The sequence below is a fragment of the Mesoplodon mirus genome (assembly GCF_964341445.2).
Source record: "Mesoplodon mirus genome assembly, chromosome: 9".
Lineage (NCBI taxonomy): Eukaryota > Metazoa > Chordata > Mammalia > Artiodactyla > Ziphiidae > Mesoplodon > Mesoplodon mirus.
The window spans coordinates 24,892,556-24,914,095 of record NC_138985.1 but is presented as its reverse complement, the minus strand read 5'-3'; the positions used below and the strand labels follow the sequence as shown (position 1 = coordinate 24,914,095).

The 21,540-nt window shown below is 42.4% G+C and overlaps 1 protein-coding gene across 1 annotated transcript in view; it reads right to left on the bottom strand.

The window, feature by feature from the left end:
• The window catches only part of POU6F2 (POU class 6 homeobox 2), a gene marked incomplete at its 5' end in the record, with an annotated part of 465,857 nt that overhangs the window by 84,649 nt on the left and 359,668 nt on the right, over positions 1 to 21,540 (bottom strand). The window lies entirely within an intron of this gene.

Below are 21,540 nucleotides of genomic sequence, written 5' to 3'. Positions count from 1 at the left end.
TTTGTTGATGCGCACGGGCTTTCTCTAGTTGCGGCGAGCGGGGGCTACTCTTTGTCGCGGTGTGCGAGCTTCTCATTGTGGTGGCTTCTCTTGTTGTAGAGCACGGGCTCTAGGCTCACAGGCTTCAGTAGTTGTGGCTCACAGGCTCAGTAGTTGTGGCGAACGGGCTTAGTTGCTCCGAGGCTTGTGGGATCTTCCCGGACCAGGGCTCGAACCTGTGTCCCCTGCCTTGGCAGGCGGTTTCTTAACCACTGCGCCACCAGAGAAGTCCTCATTATCTTTATTTTTAGAGGGCATTACTATCATTATTATCATTAAAACATTATTCTATAGCAAGGAGTGGCAAACTACTTCTCACAGGCCCAATCTGGTCCATGGCTTGTTTTTTACAGGCCACAAGCTAAGAATGGTTTTTACAGATGAATATTTGCACTTGATTGGATGATGAGGACCACTAATTTTGAACTCTAATAAAGTAAAATGTTATCCCCCTGTGATGACTAATCTTATATGTCAACTTGACTAGGCCAAGGGGAGCCCAGATAGTTGGTTAAACTTTATTCTGGATATATCTGTAAGAGGGAATTCTCTTGCCTGTACCTCTTTGGATTCAAACTGGGACATATACTCTGCAGATTTTGGACTTCTCAGCTTCCATGACGGCGTGAGCCAATTCCTTATAATTAATAATAAATCTCTCTCGCTTTCTCTCTGTGTTGACCTTTGAACAATGCAATGTGGGGGGGCACTTGAAAATCCACTTATTGATCCTCTGTATCCTTGGTTCTGTATCCGTGCGTTCAAACAACTGCAGGCTGTGTAGTACTGTATTCATGCATTTTATGTATTTATTGAAAAATAATCCATGTATAAATGGGCCTGCAAAATTCAAACCTGTGTTGTTCAAGGGTTATACATATCTATATCTATCTATCTATCATCTATTTCCACATATGTATGTGCATTGAAACTACTGGTTCTGTTTCTCTGCACAACCCTGACTAATACACCCCCTGCCAAAAAAAAGAATTCCATTTTTCTCATTAGTAATTTGCATAACAAAAATTTCTACTCACCTACTACTTTTTTTTATAAATTTATTTTTATTTTTGGCTGCATTGGGTCTTCGTTGCTGTACACAGGCTTTCTCTAGTTGCAGTGAGTGGGGCTACTCTTCATTGTGGTGCGGGAGCTTCTCACTGTCATGGCTTCTCGTTGCAGAGCACAGGCTCTAGGCGCGCGGGCTTCAACAGATGTGGCACGTGGGCTCAGTAGTTGTGGCGCATGGGCTTAGTTGCTCTGCGGCCATGTGGGATCTTCTTGGACCAGGGCTCGAACCCGTGTCCCCTGCATTGGCAGGCGGATTCTTAACCACTGCGCCACCAGGGAAGCCCCTCACCTACTATTATTATATTTTGAATTTCATCAATAAGAAATGCATGGAAATTTGTTCTCTCTTGTTATACAAGTGCATAAAGAATATTCTCAATTTTGTCTCAATGCTCAAAGCCCAAAATATTTACTATTTGGCTCTTTACATAAAATGTTTCCTAACTCCTGTACTATGGTGATGGGCCTGTGGTTGACTCTGAACTAGCTAGTTAGTTTGATCGACTGTCTATCTTGATTTGAGTGTCTGGCAGAATCATCAGTGGAATCAAATGACAGAGTAACCATACTGTCCAGCACAATTCTCCCTTGGGTGGTGTCAGGAAAAGCCAGAGCTGGCTCAAGAGGAAAACCTGTAGGTAATACGATAACTGGCGACTGGCTCTGAGTAGAGCAGTGAGGGCTTGTAATGCTCTGGGTCTGGGTTTCCCCCAGAATGAACTTTAAGAACTACTTCCTAGAGTCTGGCTTCCTTTGCCCTGATAAACCCAAGAACGTCCCTGATCCTATGGACTTCATGCGTCCATAAGGGAGGTGCTCTGTCTTTTACCCACTGCACACGTCCACACTCTGCAACAGAGGAGAATGCAGCCCTTTTGTCATTCTGGAAATTCATACAATTTATGAGAAAGGACAGTATTCGTTACGGTTCTCCAGAACAACAGAACCAATAGGATGCTGGTTTTATATACATATTTATTTTAAGGAATTGGTTCATGTGAATACAGAGGCTGGCAAGTCCAAAGTCTGCAGGGTGGGCTGGCAGGCTGGAGACTCAGGGAAGAGCTGATGTTGAGGTTCAAGTTTGAAGGCAGTCTGCTGCAGAATTTTCTCTTGTTCAGGGGAAGTCCAACTTCTGTTCTACTCAGACCTTCAACGGATTGAATGCAGCCTACCTACATTATGGAGGGTGATCTGCTTTACTCAAAGTCCACTGATTTAAATGTAAACCTCATCCAAAAATATCCTCATAGAAACATGAAAAATAATGTTTGAACACACATCTGGGCATCATGGCCCAGTCAAAGTGACACATAAAATCAACCATCACAGGGAATAATTTAGGTGGTAGGGGGAGTGGTGGTGAGCAGGCCCAGGGCAGTGGTATTCATGTGCAGCAAAACAGAAATCGTCCAAGTGAGTAACTACGACAGATGCTCCAACATCCAAGTGCATACTTGACATGTCTTCCTTTGGCTCTTCTCGCCCTCCTAGATTCTACTGGAACTTTAGAGCCCTGCTCAAGTTCCACCACCTCCAGGAAATCCTCTCAGACGTTCCAGTCCTCAGCTGGCTGCTCTTTGGGTTTCTGAGAGCACCTGCTGTCTGCTCACACAGTTGGATCCTTCATTACGTTCTGTTATATTGCATGTTAGTCTTGCCTTCCGGGAACATCCTTACGATCTATACCAACAATAATGACCCAAAGTAATCAGGAAGTTGCAATTATATTCCCTTTCACCTACATTGGGCGATTCACACCCCTGTGGCTGTCCATCTCACCAATATGTCAAATCTTTGAAGTACCTACTTTACTAGGATGTTGGAGGATAATATGAGATAATGTTTGTGAAAGTACTTTGTCATCCACAAGGCATGATACCAATAGAAGATTTTTATTACTATGATACTCTGTTTAAGAAGGCAGGAGATGGGAGTAAAATGCTTTTAAATGATTTACATTTTACAAGTTTTATAGTTCTACTTTAAAAGGGTTAACCCTTCGCTCCTCTGGGGAAACTCAGCTCTCAAGAGAAACTTATTTCTTTGAGGGTGAGGGATAGACAAGATTTTCCTGAGCTATCCTGACATTCTTCTATTCTGTGTTTTTGAAAGTACATTCTTTCTCAGATTTTAAAATTACATTTACTTTCATGGCATGGGTGTCTATTAGATAAATAGATTACCAGGTTCATTATATATCTGAATGTTTACATTTAAAATTAAACGATTTTCAGTAACCACACCTCTTCCATCATCCCCATTATAAGCATCTTACTCTCTAGCTTCTCCCTCAGATGTTTCTACTACTTCAATTTTTTTTTTTTTTTTTTGCGGTACGCGGGCCTCTCACTGCTGTGGCCTCTCCCGTTGCGGAGCACAGGCTCCGGACGCGCAGGCTCAGTGGCCATGGCTCACGGGCCCAGCTGCTCCGCAGCATGTGGGATCTTCCCGGACCGGGGCACGAACCCGTGTCCCCTGCATCGGCAGGTGGACTCTCAACCACTGCGCCACCAGGGAAGCCCCTAGTACTTCAAATTTTAACAGCTCTTTAGTCTCCGGAATCAGTAATCCATGAATCCTATCACTGTTCTATTGTCCCTCACTTCCCCACCTTTAGTCCTTCCTTTTTCATTGAGCTTAGATTTCATGATCCAACTCTCTACCTACTCTGTGCCAATGCCCACACAGCTGAACTTAACTGGAGAAAACCTCACGACTGTGCTGACCAGCCTCACTTTAAATACAAAACAATGAAACTCAAGTAGACAGACCCTGGGTACCACCAGCAACCCTATGGCATTTCCCTATCAGATCACTCTCCCACCCCCTAAAAGGACCATCTTCCATCTTCTCATTTCTCTTCAGCCCTCCAGCACTTGCTTCTCCATTCTTATTCTCAGCTGTTGACCTTGATCTTTATTTCACTGACAAGAAAATCAATCAGGAGAGAACGTCTACACCTTTTCATTGCTGCATATACTCACCCATGGTATCTATGACTGTGTTTTATCTACCTGTGTTTTGTTTGTATGAACCAGCACACTAAGCTCCTTTCCAAAGATAACCCTCCACTAATGCAATAGAGCCTTTGCCTCTGGCCCAGTCAAGAACATCTCTGATTTGTTCCATCAAAACGTCCCCCTCTCCTGGATCACTACCATCTGCATAAAAATATGGAGTTTCCGTTTCCATCTTAAAAAAACCAACCTATCTTGACCCCACCCCCTCTCCAAGTAGTGAACCTTTGTCTGCTTCCTTTCTGAGCAAAATGCCCAGAAAGGATTGTCTATTCTTTTTTTTTTTAATTTAAATTATTTTATTACAAAAATTTATACAAAATAAACCATAAACACAACAGTTAAAAATAATATTTAAACAGAATTAAGCCAGTCCATAAAACATATCGAATGAAAAAGTAATAATAAAAACCTAATCAGCTTCTTTAAATTATTCATCTTTAGATATATTACGCTTATTTCCTAGACTTAAAACAGTGATCTCCATTACACTTTAAGTTAGGCTGTGAAAAACCTATTTGTGTCCACAACTTTGTACATAAATAAGATTTTAATTGTCTCTTGATACCATCTCAGAAACCGAATCTCATTTAAGTAATTTGGTGTTTGGTTAGATTATTTCAGGTAGATTTTGTATTCTGGATTTACAATTTTGTTAACAAATACGCAAAGACTTTGGTGATCACTTTGCAAGCATTTGTTAATCCTTGAGTTTTAGGATCTGTTTTTTAAAAATAATATTTACTACTTCACAGCCTAAGTGTAATGGGTTGTCTATTCTTTTTTTTTTTTAATGTGGACCATTTTAAAGTGTTTATTGAATTTGTTACAGTATTGCTTCTCTTTTATGTTTTGTTTTTTTGGCCACGAGGCATGTGGGATCCTAGCTCCCCGACCAGGGATTGAACCCGCACCCCTTGCACTGGAAGGCAAAGTCTTACCCACTGGACTGCCAGGGAAGTCCCTGGGTTGTCTATCCTTGATGTCTCCGATTCTTCTTCTTTTAAATCTACTTTAATCACTCCAGTTCATGGGCACCACTCCACTGAAGCTCTTGCCAAGGGCACTCCTTATCTCCAGGTGCTGCTCTCATGCTGCTCTTAATTCTCAGTTCTCCTCTGACATGATCTATCAAAACTAGTGGACACAGAGATTACTCCCTTCTTGAAGCACCTGATTTACTTTGGCTTCCAGGCACCCCCTTTTCCTCCCTCACTGGTCCCTCTTCCTAGTGTCCATGCCAATTTCTCTTTCGCCACAGGAACTCTTAATGTTGGGGTGCTCCAGGGCCCAGGGCTTGAACCTCTTTCCAATTTCTAATCACTCTCTGGGTGATCTTACCAGGCTTTAATACCAGCAGTAGACAATGAACTCCCAACTTTACATCTCCAGCATGGACCTCTCTCCAGAACTTGATAACCCAGCTGCTTCCTCAACATTTCCTCTCAAACATTTAGTGGTCTCTGAAATATCACCTGTCCAAAACTGACATGCTAAAGATAAAACATGTACCCAAACCTACTCTTTGCATAGCCTTCCCATCTCAAGAAATGGGGGTGGGGGTGGGATAGGGAGGGTGGGAGGGAGGGAGACGCAAGAGGGAAGAGATATGGGAACATATGTATATGTATAACTGATTCACTTTGTTATAAAGCAGAAACTAACACACCATTGTAAAGCAATTATACTCCAATAAAGATGTAAAAAAAAAAAAAAAAAAAAGAAATGGGGAATGTCATACCTCCGGTCAAAATTAGTGGAGACGACTTAGATTCTTTTTTTTTTTTTTTTTTTTTTTGCGGTATGCGACGCGCAGGCTCAGCGGCCATGGGTCACGGGCCCAGCCGCTCCGCGGCATGTGGGATCCTCCCGGACCGGGGCACGAACCCGCGTCCCCTGCATCGGAAGGCGGACTCCCAACCACTGCGCCACCAGGGAAGCCCTAGATTCTTGTCTTTAATTTCTTTTTAAAAGTTTTTGGCCACACTGCACGGCATGTGGGATCTTAGTTCCCTGACCAGGGATCGAGCCTGTGCCCCCTGCACTGGAAGCACAGAGTCTTAACCACTGGACCGCCAGGGAATTCCCCTTATGTTTTTCTTATGCCCCAAAACCAACCCATCAGCAAATCTTGTCAGCTCTTCCTTCAAAACATATGCAGCATCTGATTACCCCTCACCATCGCCACCACCTCCAACATGTTTCTGCTCTTTGACGCCCAAAGTCGATTCTCTTCATTGCATCAATTGGGCTTCCTGTTGTTCTCAGAGGGATAGCTCAATTCCTGACAGTGACCTACATGACCCAAGATGGTCTGGCCCCTGCTTCTTCTGTGCCCCCTTTGCCAATCTGGCTTGAGCTTTGCTGCCCATTCTGTTCATCCCTGAACTTGCCCAGCATCCTCCTACCTCAGGGCTCTGCACTTGTTCACCCACCCCACCCCTGGAGGGTGCTCTCTCCATTTGTTGGCAAGTTATCTCCCTGATGAGTCTCTGTGCCAATAGAGATGCCTTCTCTGATCAACCTATGTCAAATAATAACCCCTCTCTAGCACTTTCTTTCCCTTCAACCCCATTTATTATTCCCCCAAAGCAGTTATCAACGTTTGATATGCTGTATAAGTGTCTATACTATTTTCTTATTTGTACGTACCACTGATTCCTGCTCTAGCTCTAAGAGTGGTGCTTGACATCTGTAGACATACATCTGCAGACATACATACATACATACTCACAGAGACATACACACATGTTGTACACAGACATACATAGTTGTTGAACAAATGAATGCGTGACTCAAAGGATTAAAAGGGCATCAGAAATCTAACATGGAACCTGAAAAAAGAAGTCCCCAGGTGAGAAGGTCCGGGCCAGTTTGCCATAGACTCCTCTGTGAATCTCAGGAGCCCATGAATGCTTCTGATTTTGCTCCTCCTCTAAGCAGATGGGCCCAGAAAAGAGGGGCCTGGCAAAGGCACCCTGGCAGGTTTACTCTGGGGCCCCTCAACCCTTATATGCATTGGAATCAATGTTTTCATTTCTTCCTCTCCCCGCTCCCTTTTCTCCCCTGGAAGTTGCCGGCTTTCAATAGGAAATCAAAAGGCATTGTCTAAATGTATGCTCTCTAAGTTTTGGTCTGGACTGGAAACTGCAAGATGCATTTTAGTGGAGGGTGTTTTTTGAGCAATTTAAGGCTAGATTATAATTTGGTTTGGACTTACAGAAACAGCAGCTCTGTACTTCCAGACAAGGGACAGCAAAGACTTCTGTAGAAACGTAGGCTGAATGAACTGAGCCACAATCTCAGACATTGCCAGCAGGCGTTGACACCAAAAGGGGGTCTGGCACCTGTCCTGCGTGGCCGGCTGCTTTGTCCACTGGCAGCATGTGAAGGACACACTGTCTCCAGGTGTTGCTGCAGGCTCCTCCCCAGTATGTGACCCACTCACTTCTGCAAATAACCTCAGGTCTTCTCTAAAACCAGAGCTCAAAAATTAGTGGGTGTTCTTTCTTCAGACTCCAGAACTTGCAGTTTTCCCATGACCTCTCCAAACTGTGAGTGGGGTGAAGGTGGGAGAGAAACACAGCTTTTATGCTGTTTCCTGGTTCTCAAAATAAGTTACACAAAAAAGGAAAGAACAAACTTTAAAATGTTTTTTGAACTGCCATTTGATGATGTGTTCTGTCATCTTCAGAAAATAGGTACATGTTACTACCATGTTAGGGAGAAAATAAGTTAAATAAAAATTCCAGCAGTGAGCCTGAAGGCTATCATATTGTCACTCAATAATCTGTTTCTGAAAAATCCCAAATGAATTTTAGTAGGTCTGCAAGCTTTCAACTTTCTGGATCACATACCATATGCAGTACACCCAAAAGAAACAGTCAAACTGACACATTCTAATTTAGACACCGAAGAGTAAATCTTCTATTGTTTTTGAAGGTAAAAAAATGACAGTCTTGCTGCTTCTCCTGAAAACTTATCTATAATTATGCTTCGTGGTGGAAAGAAAATACCATACTTGTTGTGTAAAACACTTGAGTTTTGAAAGCTACTTTTGATTAATTCATCCATATTTTTTATCAGTAGGTCAAGAAGTCTGCTTTTCAGAGCTTGCATCCACATTTATGCAGCAAATCTTGTTTTATAAGAGACATCAGGGCTGAGCACAGGGAAATCACCACACACAAACAGTAAGTTTTACAGTGAGGGCTTCATTGGATTAAAAATCTTTGGCCTCTTTGTGGGATGTTCGTTCCTCTTGAATTTCTAAGTTCTCTCGAGGCCAAGAGAAAAATCCAGACTCTTTCTACCCCTCAGACTCTTCTTGCATCTGAGAAATCCTGAGGGGTCAGATCTGGTCGGCCTCTCGTGCTTACCCAGAATGCAGAATTGGATGCCTTAGCAGGGTCTCCAAAGGCAACATCGTCGTCATGAGAGCAGACCTGTGAGTGTCCACTGAGCTCAATCAGCAAAGGAGAGGGAGAAAATGACAGAACTGAGATTCCGTGAGGGACTATTACCTCCTAGGTGCTGAAAGGTGCTTTATCTATATTATTTAATCACATAAGTCTCATTTAAGACAAACGAGTACGCCATGTAATACTTATAGTCGCACAAAGTCTCAGAATGTTTACACGTGACTTCAGAGTTTCTTCTCTTTCTACTTTAAACTGTATGCCTGAAGTTTACAGAAATTGTTTACATTTGATGCTTCTATTTTCTCTGTTTTAATAACTGTGTGTGGCTTGTATCTCATCTCTCTTTCTCTATAAGAATTCATCAAGTATACAGGCATACCTTGTTTCATTGTGCTTTGCAGATATCGTGATTTTTATGAATTGAAGGTTTGTGGCAACCCCGCTTCAAGCAAGTCTATCCGTGCCAATTTTTTTTTCCAATAGCATCTACTCACTTTGTGTCTGTGTGTCACATTTTGGTGATTTTCACAATATGTAAAACTTTTTCATTATTATTATATTTGTTATGAGTGATCTGTGATCAGTGATCTTTGGTGTTATTACTATGACTTGCTGAAGGCTCAGATGATGGTTAGCATTTTTTTAGCAACATTTAATTAAGGTATATACATTGACTTTTTAGACATATGCTGTTGCACACTTAATAGACTACAGTATAGTGTAAATATAACTTTTACATACACTGGGAAACCAAAATATTTGTGCGACTTGCTTTATCGAGATATTTGCTTTCTGTGGTGGTCTAGAACCAAGCCCACAATATCTCCAAGGTATGTCTGTATTCATTAGAAAGTCTTTACCTAATACTAGGTAACTAATATTAATTAACAAAATCCTAATTAATAGGGGCGGTATATCTCAAAAGAGACACTTCCCCTTGGTTAATATTTCACATGTACTTTAACAGTAGGAAGATACTATCTAAACAAGCAACTCTAAATAAGGATGTTAACTAACCCCTTGAAAAATACCTCAATGCTCCACTGCGAACAAACCTTGCAAGTAAAATGTAGAAATCCTCTGTGTTGCATTTGGAATCTGATAAATATTTATTATCAATGTTGTTTGCTTTTAATCTATTCAGGATATCATTTCTCCAGCTTCTTAGTAGTTAAACAAAAATGGCATTTACATTACAATATTGCTTGCCAACAATCTCATTTTCTGGTTTAGTCAGCAGCCTTTCATGCTTGATTAGTCTTTAATTATACAAATACCTACATATTAAAAAAAGTTTTCTTTTTTCCATACTTTGAGCGTGTAATTATTTTCTCTTGCATGCAATAACCTTTAATTTTAGGATTAAGCAACTGATTCTTTTTAGTATGGATGGGCCTTTTCAAGTGTTAAAGCATATTTAGTTATTGTATTATGAGAAAAATTAACTTTGGGAAACCTCTCATCAGTGCATTTGACAGCACTCTGATCAGCTGTTATAGAAAGTACTGGGTATATCGAAAGATAAAGCAAGACTTCATTCCTGTAGTTTTTTTTCCTGTTTCTCTCTGTCTCTTTGCTCTAGGAATGAGATAATTTAAGCAGTTAAAGCCTGCAATATGCCCATTTTCCCATTTTCATAAATTAGGGCTGAGAGAGGATGTTTTACATAAAAATATTTTAATACAAAAGCTTTTTGAAGTTCTAGTAGGGAAAACAACAAAGTGCAAATTTTATAATCAAAGATTTTTCTCCACAGAATGTTTAAAAATATATGAGTATCTCGTTGGGTTAGATGCTGTTTCTCTCTGCATGCCATGCCTAATACTTGGGGCCAATGAGAAGGCCAAACATCCATGAGACTTAGAAGTGGTACCTCCTTTCTAAGACCAAGCAGCATAGATGGGGAAAATCCTTTCTATACTGCCTGACACATTGCTGGACACTTATTCCGTATTAGATTCCCTCTCTCTCTCCTCTCATACTAAACCCAGGAAAAAACCATCCATTTCCTTATGGGAGTCATCTCTAGGAGTAAACCAATCTGAGAACTTCATAGCGTTCAATAGCCACATTAAATATGGACCATGTTCTAGGTTCTGTATTAGGCATGAAGGACACAGAGGTGAGTAAGAGGCACAGATGCATTAAACCAAGCCTAACGCAGTTACACTTTAGTCTGTGTTTAAAGCACTGCCAGGGACTTCCCTGGCAGTCCAGTGGTTACTTAAGACACTGCGTTTCCAGTGCAAGGGGCACAGGTTCGATCCCTGGTTGGGGAGCTAAGATCCTGCATGCTGCACAGCATGGCCAAAAAAATAAAATAAAATACAGGGGCAGAGAAGGCTGTTTTAAATAGAAAATTCAAATAAAGAATAAACCACTATTGGTTAAAATCTATTTAAAAAATAAAGCACTGCCAAGAAGCTATTTTAACTTTCCTCCATCATTTATTCCAAGGTTTAACTCAGCTGGTGATGAAAGCATCTTCCTCTCATTCCCAGTTTTTACACAGAAGTACATTTCCTTTCTTCCTTTTCTCAGTGTTGACCACAGAATCTCAGAGTTGGACAGGACCATCAAGCTCACGTACTGAAATGCAATGCTCTTCTCATTCCTGATTCCTTGTATTTAATCTATAAACTTTTTCTCTCTGGAGAATGTTTATAATAATGTGCTTGAAAAGGTCCTTTTCCATTTATTAGGTTATGCATTCAGTGGGACTTTCAAAGAGATGGCATCCTTCAAATCTGAGAAATTTTCTTGAATTTTTTTTTTTTGGTATTTCATCTTTTTTTTTTCTGTTCTGTTGGTTAGAAGTTGGACCTCCTATTCTCCCCCTGCTATTCCCTCCCTGTTTTACTTACTTGTTCTTTCTTTTCTTTTTCCCACTTCTTTGTCCTTCTGTTCTTCATTCTGAGAGATTTTACTTTTGAAACCTACTGAACTTTAAAATTTCTGCTATAATTACTAACTATTACCTAAATGTTCTTTGAATTGTTTTCTCAATGTTCCTTGTGTGTAGCACCTATTCTGTGTTTTGTAGATGCACCGTCTTCTCTATGAATATCCTCTAGGATACTAATTTTGAAGTTTTTATATAGTTTTTCTCCTTCCTGTGTTGTCTCTATTTTCTATGAATTCCTTTTCCCCCCAGTCTGTTTTGGTTTGGTTTCTGAGTTCAGACAAAGGCATTTCTGAAATATTGAGTCATTCTTTGTTGTCTTTTCATATATAAGAATAAGGCAGGGACCTGGCTATGTTTTTGGAGATATTGATAACTGAGTCTTTGCTCTCTGATTAGCTATGTAGTTTCTCCCAAGAAGAATCCACCAGTTACTGGGGGTGGGAGGGAGTGACGTAGGGAGATGGTGAGATGCCTGCACATTTGAACACCTGTGTATAGATCTGAGTGGCCCAACGAGGCCAAGTCTCATTATTCAGGATGTAACCTTCCCTTGATGCCCTGCTCATCAGTAAGGACTCCACCCCAGCATACAGCCATGTCTACGTCTCCACGTCTAAACTGGCTCATTCAGTTTCTCACGCGTTAAACTGCTGGAGAGATAGTTGCCTGTCTCCTTGAACTGGGGAGGGAGCTGAGGATCTCAGTGTTCATCATACAGCCATTAACCAATCCCTCTGTTTTCCCCAACATGCTCTTCCGCCCTCATCTTTCACAACAACTGGTGTCTCCAACCCGCAAGGCTTCTGAGGGCTCCAGAGCTGCCTTGCTTCTTTCTCATCGTGTCTCTCGCAGGCCCTTGGTATTTAGCTTCTCTGATTAGTTAACTCCTCCTCCTGCTTTTCCAAAAGTTTGTTGACACTGCTTGTCCACTGTTGTTTTTTCTCCGCTTCTCTTTGCCCTTATAGATTTATACGATTAAAAAAATTTTTCCCTTGGTATCATTGTAGTGGGGTTTCAGGAGCATATAGAGATAAATGTACTCTATGTATTTAATCTACCCCAACTGAAGAGGAAGTCCTCTTTTTTCTTTCTTTTTTTTTTTTTTGCGGTATGCGGGCCTCTCACTGTCGTGGCCTCTCCCGTTGCGGAGCACAGGCTCCGGATGTGCAGGCTCAGCGGCCATGGCTCACGGGCCCAGCCGCTCTGCAGCATGTGGGATCCTCCCAGACCGGGGCACGAACCTGTGTCCCCGGCATCGGCAGGCGGACTCCCAACCACTGTGCCACCAAGGAAGCCCCCCATTTTTTTTTCTTTTTGAGAATTGGAAAGACCTTTTCTATTTTTGGTTTTCTAGTGCATTTTCTAGTCTTTATAACCCCTCAGATATTAACAACTATCTTCAGTTACTTAATCTTTCAGTTGAAAAATCTGTTTCTTAAGATATTGTGTCTTAACCCATCAACCCCTTTTCTGTGTAATGCCCCTGAGCCTTAACTAATCTATCTTGATCTAATACATTGTTCACGATTCTATAGAGCAGGCGTTCGCAAACTTTGCTGATCATCAAAGTCACTGGCTCTACCCCCAAAGACTCTGATTTTGTAGTTCTTAGGTTGGGTGAGGGTAATCTCCATTATTAAAGAATCCCTGGGTGATTAAAACTTTTTTCTTTAACTTTTTCTCATGGAAAAATTTAAACAATATAAAAGAAGACATAATCGTATCATTAACTCCCATGGACACATCACCCAGCTTGAATAATGACCAACTCATGGTCAGTCTTCTTTCATCTATACACACCCAACAACCCCATCCATATATTAGTTTTGCTCCCATATCCTTTTAGAAGAAATTCCAGACATCCTATTATTTCATTTGTAAGTATTTCAGTATGTATCTTCAAAAGACATTCTTAAGAATATGATTACATACCACCATCACACCTAAAAATATTAAATATTAAAAATAATTCCTTAACCTCATTAGATTTCCAGTCAGTGGTCACATTTCCAGTTGTCTCATAAATGTCATTCTTTTTGCTTTTAACAATTTGCTTGAATTGTAATCTAAATAAAGTCCACATAATGAAATTGGTTTCTGTGCCTTTTGATCTACAGGTTCAATCCTCCGGACCTTCCTCCCTCCCTCTCTCTCTCTCTCTCTCTCTTTCTTCCTATTTATTTGTTGAAGGATTCTCCCCATGGGTTTTTGATGTGTGGCCAATCTGGGAATCAGGACTGCTCTGAAGCACCCTCAGCAGCCACCCGGAAGGAGAAAGGCTGGAGCAGTCAGTGCTCTGGACCCCTCACCTTTGTGTATGAAGCCTGTACCCCTCCTTCTCCATGTCCCCTGCAAACCGTTTAATAACATTGCATTTTTGGCTCTTGTTCACCTTGAGATTTTAAAAAAAGCATTAGTTCTCCTTTCACATGTGTGCATGATTTCTTTTCCTCTCCTTACAATATATGCGTTTATCCTTCTTAAGCATCATCTTTTTGGGGGATGGGGAGCCCCTCTGTTCTAAATTATAGTTCTGCAAGCATGGCGCTGGGCACCTCAGCCAGGATCCAAGAACAATCCCATTAGGTTTTTCCAAATCATTTGGAGGAAGAAGGTGTCTCCTATGGCCCTTCATCCAAGGATTTTCTTGTCTCATGTAGGATCACATTTTGAAAACTTATTAGTTAAGTTGTCAAGTAGCAAGAAGACAATATATTCATAAGAACTACTGGCTCCATATTCTCAGTAAATTAAGAAGACATCCAAATGTCTTGGCTTTTGTGGCGTGTGGTGGAGTAAAATCAGGGGGGAGGCAGCTTGGGTAAACGCTGGAGGTGGCCTAGTGAGCATGACTTGGGATAAGTTGCCCAAATAACTTACTGTCCCAAATAGGACCGTTCTAAGAATGGAATGGTTGCTATTAGTAACTGCACTGGACAGACAGATTGACGCAGAAATTCTCCTGGTTAAAATGGCATGTGTGGTCCCCCAGGTTGGAGCCAGACAGACTCAAATCCCAGCTCCATCTCTGACAAGTTCCCAGCTTCTCTGAGTCTTGGTTTCCTTATGCCTGTAAGTGATTGCCAGGCAAAATAGGAAAACACATACAAAACACCTAGTACTGCGCCTTGAGTGTGTTGAATGCTCAACAGTGTTTTTATTTTGTAAATCATGTCATCATTTTTCTACTGGGAGATTCTGTATGTATTTGTCCACTCTACCAGTGGGGCTGGAGGCAGCCAGAGTGTGTCACCTGACAGTCTCCGGTATCCAGCGTTGGGGGCCTGAGGTGCACCCACAGTGGGAGATCCACTTTCTTTGTCCTTGGTCTATCTGCTTTGTAATACTTCCATGCTTTGAAAAATATGATTTAACTCACAGATCAGTCGGACCTATGAAATATTAAGAAGGACGTGGAGCTCTACAGCCCACAATTCCTCTGACCAGGGCCCCGAGGACCCGGCTCCTGGCCTGCCGCTCCCAGGCCTTCTCCTCTGTCTATTATATTCTGAATATCAAGAACCATCATGCATTGTTGACATGATGGGGCAAAGGAAACAAAAGATTAATTAGAAAATGGTCCTTGCTTTGTTCCTCCCAAATGAAAGAAGCCGATTTCAAGCAGTCTAAATGAAGCCTGCATTTCCCAAAGCCTATCGAGAAGACAGTGCAAAGAAAAATAGGGTGCAAACAATTGCAAAGCAATCAGTCATAATAAAATCTATTTACTTATGGCCCTTACTCTATGTGCCAGGCATTGTCCTAAATATAAAAATAAATAGGTAACATTTCTTTCATTAGGAATTGTTATCTTCATCGAGTCATTCTGAAAATAAATTTAAGATAGCCATGTCACAGGCCCTTACAGATTTGTGAAATGGGTAACTGTTAAACGAGAAATCATCGCTTACCACAATTATTGACAGTCCTGGGATGTACGAAGGTGTGAGACTTAGTGTCTGATCTTAAGGGGCTTATAATCCAAGCAAGATAACAAATTTTTCCATTAAAAAAAAAGAAAAAAAAACCCCAAACGACTGAAATTGCACAGGCTAAGTGCCCATCATGTGAGTTCAGAGAACAGAGCAAGTATCGAGTGCTGGGCAAGCATGGGTGCTTCCAGGAAGGAGTAGGGGGTGCTGGGAACCAGGAGGGACATGGTGAGAAGAGGGGGCGCTCCTGGCAACAGGCGCAGCACCCGCAGAGCCAGGCAGGTGGCTGCATGGGCGCACCAGGCACTGGAAGAGGCTGAGGGCAGTGGAGGGAGGAGGGAGATGGGTGTTCAGTAGAAGGTTTCAAAAATAAAGAAAATCTCTCAGAATGAAGAACAGGACAAAGAAGTGGGGAAAAGAAAAGAAAGAACAAGTAAGTAAAACAGGGAGGGAACAGCAGGGGGAGAAGAGGAGGTCCAACTTCTAACCAACAGAACAGAAAAAAAAAAAAAAGATGAAATACCAAAAAAAAAAAATTCAAGAAAATTTCTCAGATTTGAAGGATGTCATCTTTTTGAAAGTCCCACTGAATGCATAACCTAATAAATGGAAAAGGACCTTTTCAAGCATATCATTATAAACATTCTCCAGAGAGAAAAGAATTATAGATTAAATACAAGGAATCAGGAATGAGAAGAGCATTGCGTTTCAGTACGTGAGCTTGATGGTCCTGTCTAACTCTTTGGTCTTGTTTATGGTTTCCTTTGCTGTGCAAGAGCTTTTAAGTTTCATTAGGTCCCATTTGTTTATTTTTGTTTTTATTTCCACTTCTCTAGGAGGTGGGTCAAAAAGGATTTTGCTGTGATTTATGTCATAGAGTGTTCTAAGTGTCCATCAACAGATGAATGGATAAAGAAGATGTAGCACATATATACAGTGGAATAGTACTCAGCCATAAAAGGAAACGAAATTGAGTTATTTGTAGTGAGATGGATGGACCTAGAGTCTGTCATACAGAGTGAAGAAAGTCAGAAAGAGAAAAACAAATACCGTATGCTAACACATATATATGGAATCTAAGGAAAAGAAAAAAAAAAAGGTCATGAAGAACCTAGGGGTAAGACAGGAATAAAGACACAGACCTACTAGAGAATGGACTTGAGGATATGGGGAGGGGGAAGGGTAAGCTTTGACAAAGTGAGAGAGTGGCATGGACATATATACCCTACCAAATGTAAAATAGATAGCTAGTGGGAAGCAGCCGCATAGCACAGGAAGATCAGCTAGGTAGTTTGTGACCACCTAGAGGGGTGGGATAGGGAGGGTGGGAGGGAGGGAGACGCAAGAGGGAAGAGATATGGGAACATATGTATATGTATAACTGATTCACTTTGTTATAAAGCAGAAACTAACACACCATTGTAAAGCAATTATACTCCAATAAAGATGTTAAAAAAAAAGTTCTATATTCCATCCCCACCCAGAACACACGGCATAGGGTAAAGTGGTGTTTATTTTAAAATTAGAATACCAGGACCATACCCTCCTGGGAACAATGAGCTGTTACAGGTTGGGTTTCTTCCTCTGTTGTGACACTTTAGATTATTTCAATCCACGCCCGAGTCATAGAGGCAGGTTGGCAAGGAGATTTTTCTAAAGGTTTTTTTCTCCTGGCTTAGAGCCAAAGGTTTTGTCCTCTGACCTTTTTTGCATCTAATCCATGTCAGGTCACCACAAGTAAAACTAAAAAGAGGTTAAGTGGAAAAACCAAAAGCCAAAATCCCAGCAAGCACAAAGCCCCAAGCCTGCGGGCTCAGTTTTAGAAGCTCATCATTTTGAAATAGTGGGATCGCTAGGGTAAAAGACTAGTTCTCGTTTACCCCCACTCCCCCACCCCCATTTGTTTGGTGCCTGATTTGTTTCTAGTTGCAGCAGGGAGGTCAGAGCAAGCCAGGAAAATGAATGGAATCAGCCTCCTGCCGGGCAGCCTGGAGCGGGCGGGTGTTAGGGATGAGCATAAAGCCGGCTCCCTTTCCTGGGCCGGGGCCGATGTAACTCACTGGAGTGGCAAATTACATCAGACCTACAGCTGTAACCCGACATTATGATTAATTTGATCAGTAATTTCTCCTGTTTTTCATTTTAATCGGTGTGACTATTCTGCTGTGGCAGGTCTTTCAGATCTAATTAAGATAAATTTCCGAGTAAAAGACTTGGCAGACTTTCCGAGTCAAATCCAGGCATCAAGTGTGAAGACCTGCCGTCCCAGTCAATCACCTTTGGGGAGGGCCGGGCGGCACCCAGCCATCAGCCATTCACACTTAAGCAAATTCATAATCTCCAGCACTGCTTAGTCATTCTCTCAAAACGTCCCAGGCAGGAAAGGAAAGAAAGGAAAGCCCCAGACAATGTCATTTCTCCCTCTGTGCTCACACTCCACTGATTTGCCCAGACTACATAGATAACCCTGTAAGTGGACTCTTGACTGAATCCCTGAGTTGGTGTTTCTGAAAAAGATTTTAAATATATATGTGCATATGTATGTACCAAAGAAACACAGAGATGTCTACACACAAATGTGGAACACACATACATATAACTCTGAAGATTTAAAGTCTACAGCGACTTCCCTGGTGGTCTAGTGGTTAAGATTCCTCACTTCCACCGCAGGGGGCGTGTGTTCAATCCCTGGTTGGGGAACTCAGATCCGGCATGCCGCGCGGTGCGGCCAAAAAGAAAAACAAAACAAAAACAAGATTTAAAGTCTACATACACACATAGAGTCTAAGGCAAGCCCACAGCCAGCCATGTGTTGGATGCACATTGGCAGGGTTTAAGGGTGTAGTTTCCCAATTTGTTGTCTTTTAGCTCCACCCATGCATTCATATATGCGTCCTAAGGCTAGTGGCTGATATTTGTACAAGTTCAGGTAGGTCTCTGTTCTGTGAAGATGAAGATGCTAATGAGCAGGACCTGCCTGTTCGATCAGGCAGACATCGGGCTGGTGTCAAGGATGTGCCTGAGTTACTGGAAATACAAGATGACACTTACAAGAAATATAAAACGACAGGCAAGAACTTCAGAAGGGTGGATGTTTTTGAGAACTTCTTATCTCGCATTTACGAAGAAAACACTGCATCACCATGAGGGCACAGCTCCCAATAATCATAAAGGAAATTCTCCATTCTAGCAGGAATGGCCATCTCGGAGAACAAACGTGGCTGGAGTGAAGATGCTGAATTTGAACGTCATTTTGTACACGTTCCCACACCCCTGATTAAGAGCGTTGAGAAGTCTTACAAGCTGCACTATAGGATTTTTCACCAGCCACTACATTCTGACTCTGGGTCTGAATGATTTTTGCCACCTGTTTTGCATGTAGCTTGGCTTTTGCTCTTGAAAAAGTGTATTGAAATGATGATGGAAGAGGAGACTCCCTCCCCCTCTTCTGAGGCACACAGTCTCAAGGGCACTTTCATGGCTGCGTGAAAGGTCGTGGCAGGAAAGTAGGTAGCTGTGATCGTTGTATCTGGTTATGTAGCAAGGCGATCTAGGGTCTAAAAACTGGAATGAGACCTTCTGACTTCTCACAGAGATCCTGTCGGCTACCTCAGCTCTAAGGTAGTTAGTGGCCACAGGCCAGTCTCATCTCTTCGTACTTGAGTTTCAATTTGGTGGAAATGCTTTCAACAAAACTAGTGTATTTACTAAATAAAGAGAAGATGTGGCTGAGTCCTCACCCCCAACCTCAGCGTTAACTGGTTCTTGAGCCATGTAAGAGCAAGACTGAAATCAGGAAGAAAGACCAAGACGTGAAAGTAAGAGTCTTTCTGCCACCAGGGCATCTACCTCCATCTTCATCTGCAAGGAGAGAAATCATTATCTGATTTAAGTGAGATCTCTTTTGAAAGATGGACATGCCACAGTGAGAAGAATACAAAGAGGCAGATTTGCACGGTGGACAAGGTTTCAGGTCAGGGAGACCTCGGTTTGCATCTTGCCTCTCCTAGGTCCTCCCCCCTAACTTCCTCATCTGTGAAATGGCGCTAGTGGGGCCGCCAAAGTTCACAGAGTAGAGCTTTGCTACTCAAGATATGGGCGAGGGACCAGCAACATCAGCATCCCCTTGGGAGCTGGTTGGAAATGCAGACTCTGGGGTGGGCTCTTTGCCCCAGAGCTACCGAATCAGAGTCCACATCTGTCAAGGTCCCAGGGGGATTCATATGTAACGAAAGCTTGAAAAGTCCTAGTATAGATTAGATGGGTCAACACTTGAACAGCAGTTGGAACATCTAACAAGCTCTCAGTCAGCAGCAGTTGTTCTTGTTTGGAGAGAATGTTAAACGTTCTGAAAGGATTCTCTCTTTCCCCTGTTACACTCTGAGTATCAGATGTGAATCGCCAGGTTTGAGATTCTTCTGCAAATACTGGCTAATAACCCAGCTTCAGAACTGGGAAGAGGCTCTAGTGGATAACTGTATATATACACACACATACAGATATGGTTGTTTTCATTCCATGATGGGCTGTGAATCTGGGGAGGGGCAGGGCAGAGGTCAACACGGGTTCATTCTTCTGAGAAATGAAGGCCTAGTTTTACTGTAGCGCAGAAGCAAAGTTAGCGCCAACGCATGCAGCCAACAGATCTGGTAAAAAGCATTTTGTATGAACAGGCGGTAGGCATTTGCTCCTGTAGAAAGGAACAACTGGGAGCCTATTTATTGATGTAAGACCACAGGCAGTTGTCCTGAACCCTGGCCCCACACTGGAATCTCCCGGGGAACTTAAAAAAAAAACGCTCTTACCCACGCTTCGCCCCACTCAGGTTCAGTCAGAATCTCTGGGTGGGACCCAGGCATCGGGATTCTTAAAAAACTCCTCAGGGAATCCCAATGTGCATCCCATGCAGAGAGCCACTGGCGTTGAGTTTGGAAACTGTCTTTTGGGAAAGAAGGTAAAGGATGGAACAAAATACAGTGGGTGGTATGGGCATGGCCCCAGCTATTTGTAGATGGTGTGGCTTGGCTGAGTCCAGAAGACGGAGGGAGTCAAGCAAGGCAGTGAGATGATGGGCCCCTGGGGCCTAGAAAATATTTGGTTATACGGGGTCTTTCTGGTATGAAGACCCCCACTCCATCACTTAAGGAGACTCACTGGCAATGAAAATGGTGTGCAGGTGGTACCTTGAAGATGCTTAAAATGAATCCACTGTGATTGTTACATGCAGGGAGCTTGGAAAATACCCCATCTTTGCTTTCTGCCTTTAATAACTTTCTGCCTTGTCCAGGTTGGTTCCAAGGACCATTTGGTTTTTGCCCTAAATTGTTCAAATTCCTTCCATGGGGTGCAGAATACTGCAGGTGATAGCTACTCTAAGGAATGTTACTTTTTAGAACCTTAGACAAGAGCACAAGATTATTTCCCCTCTGATTTAAAATATAGACATTTCCAAGCCAGCCAGGCTCAGGAGACCTTTCCTTGGGGGAAGTGAGAGGATTTCTCTGAAATCTTATCCTCTCTGAAGCCTTCAACATTGCTTTGCTCTCTTTAAATGCCACATTCATAACCTCCCAGTGCAAAGGACAAAGAGTTCAACAAAGAGCAGCCAGCCTCTGGGAGGGTACGGAGTCCAGCTGAGAAGAAGAAGGAGATCCCTAACTTTACTTCCTTTTTATGTCAGTTAAATATTTTCTGGTGTAGAAAACTAAGTGGTGGTGCCAGGCGGATCCCTGTCAAATGACAGTTCAGACAAAATGTATCGGGTTGGAAAGGTTGCATTGATTGGAGCCCAACTGGGCCTTCAGACACTAGTTCCCAGAAGAGAGCTGTCAGCATACAAATGCACCACTGTGTTCATCTGTGGCCTTGCAGGCATCCCCACTGTGTGGCTGACAACACGGAACTGCCCTTTCCCGTGGATGGCCACTCTGAGGGGCAACTGAACTTTTGCCACGTGGGTTCCTCTTATGCATGAAAAAAGAGACTCTGGAACTGGTCTTCTCAATATGGCGCCTTTCTCTATCTTATCTCTGCACTCTTAGGGCCCCAGCATTGGTGTTTGAAGCCAGAATGCCCAATTTACTTCTCAACAGTGGGGGATGAAAGAGAAAGAAAACACCAGTGCCTTGGAGGGTCTTTTTTTTTTTTCTTTT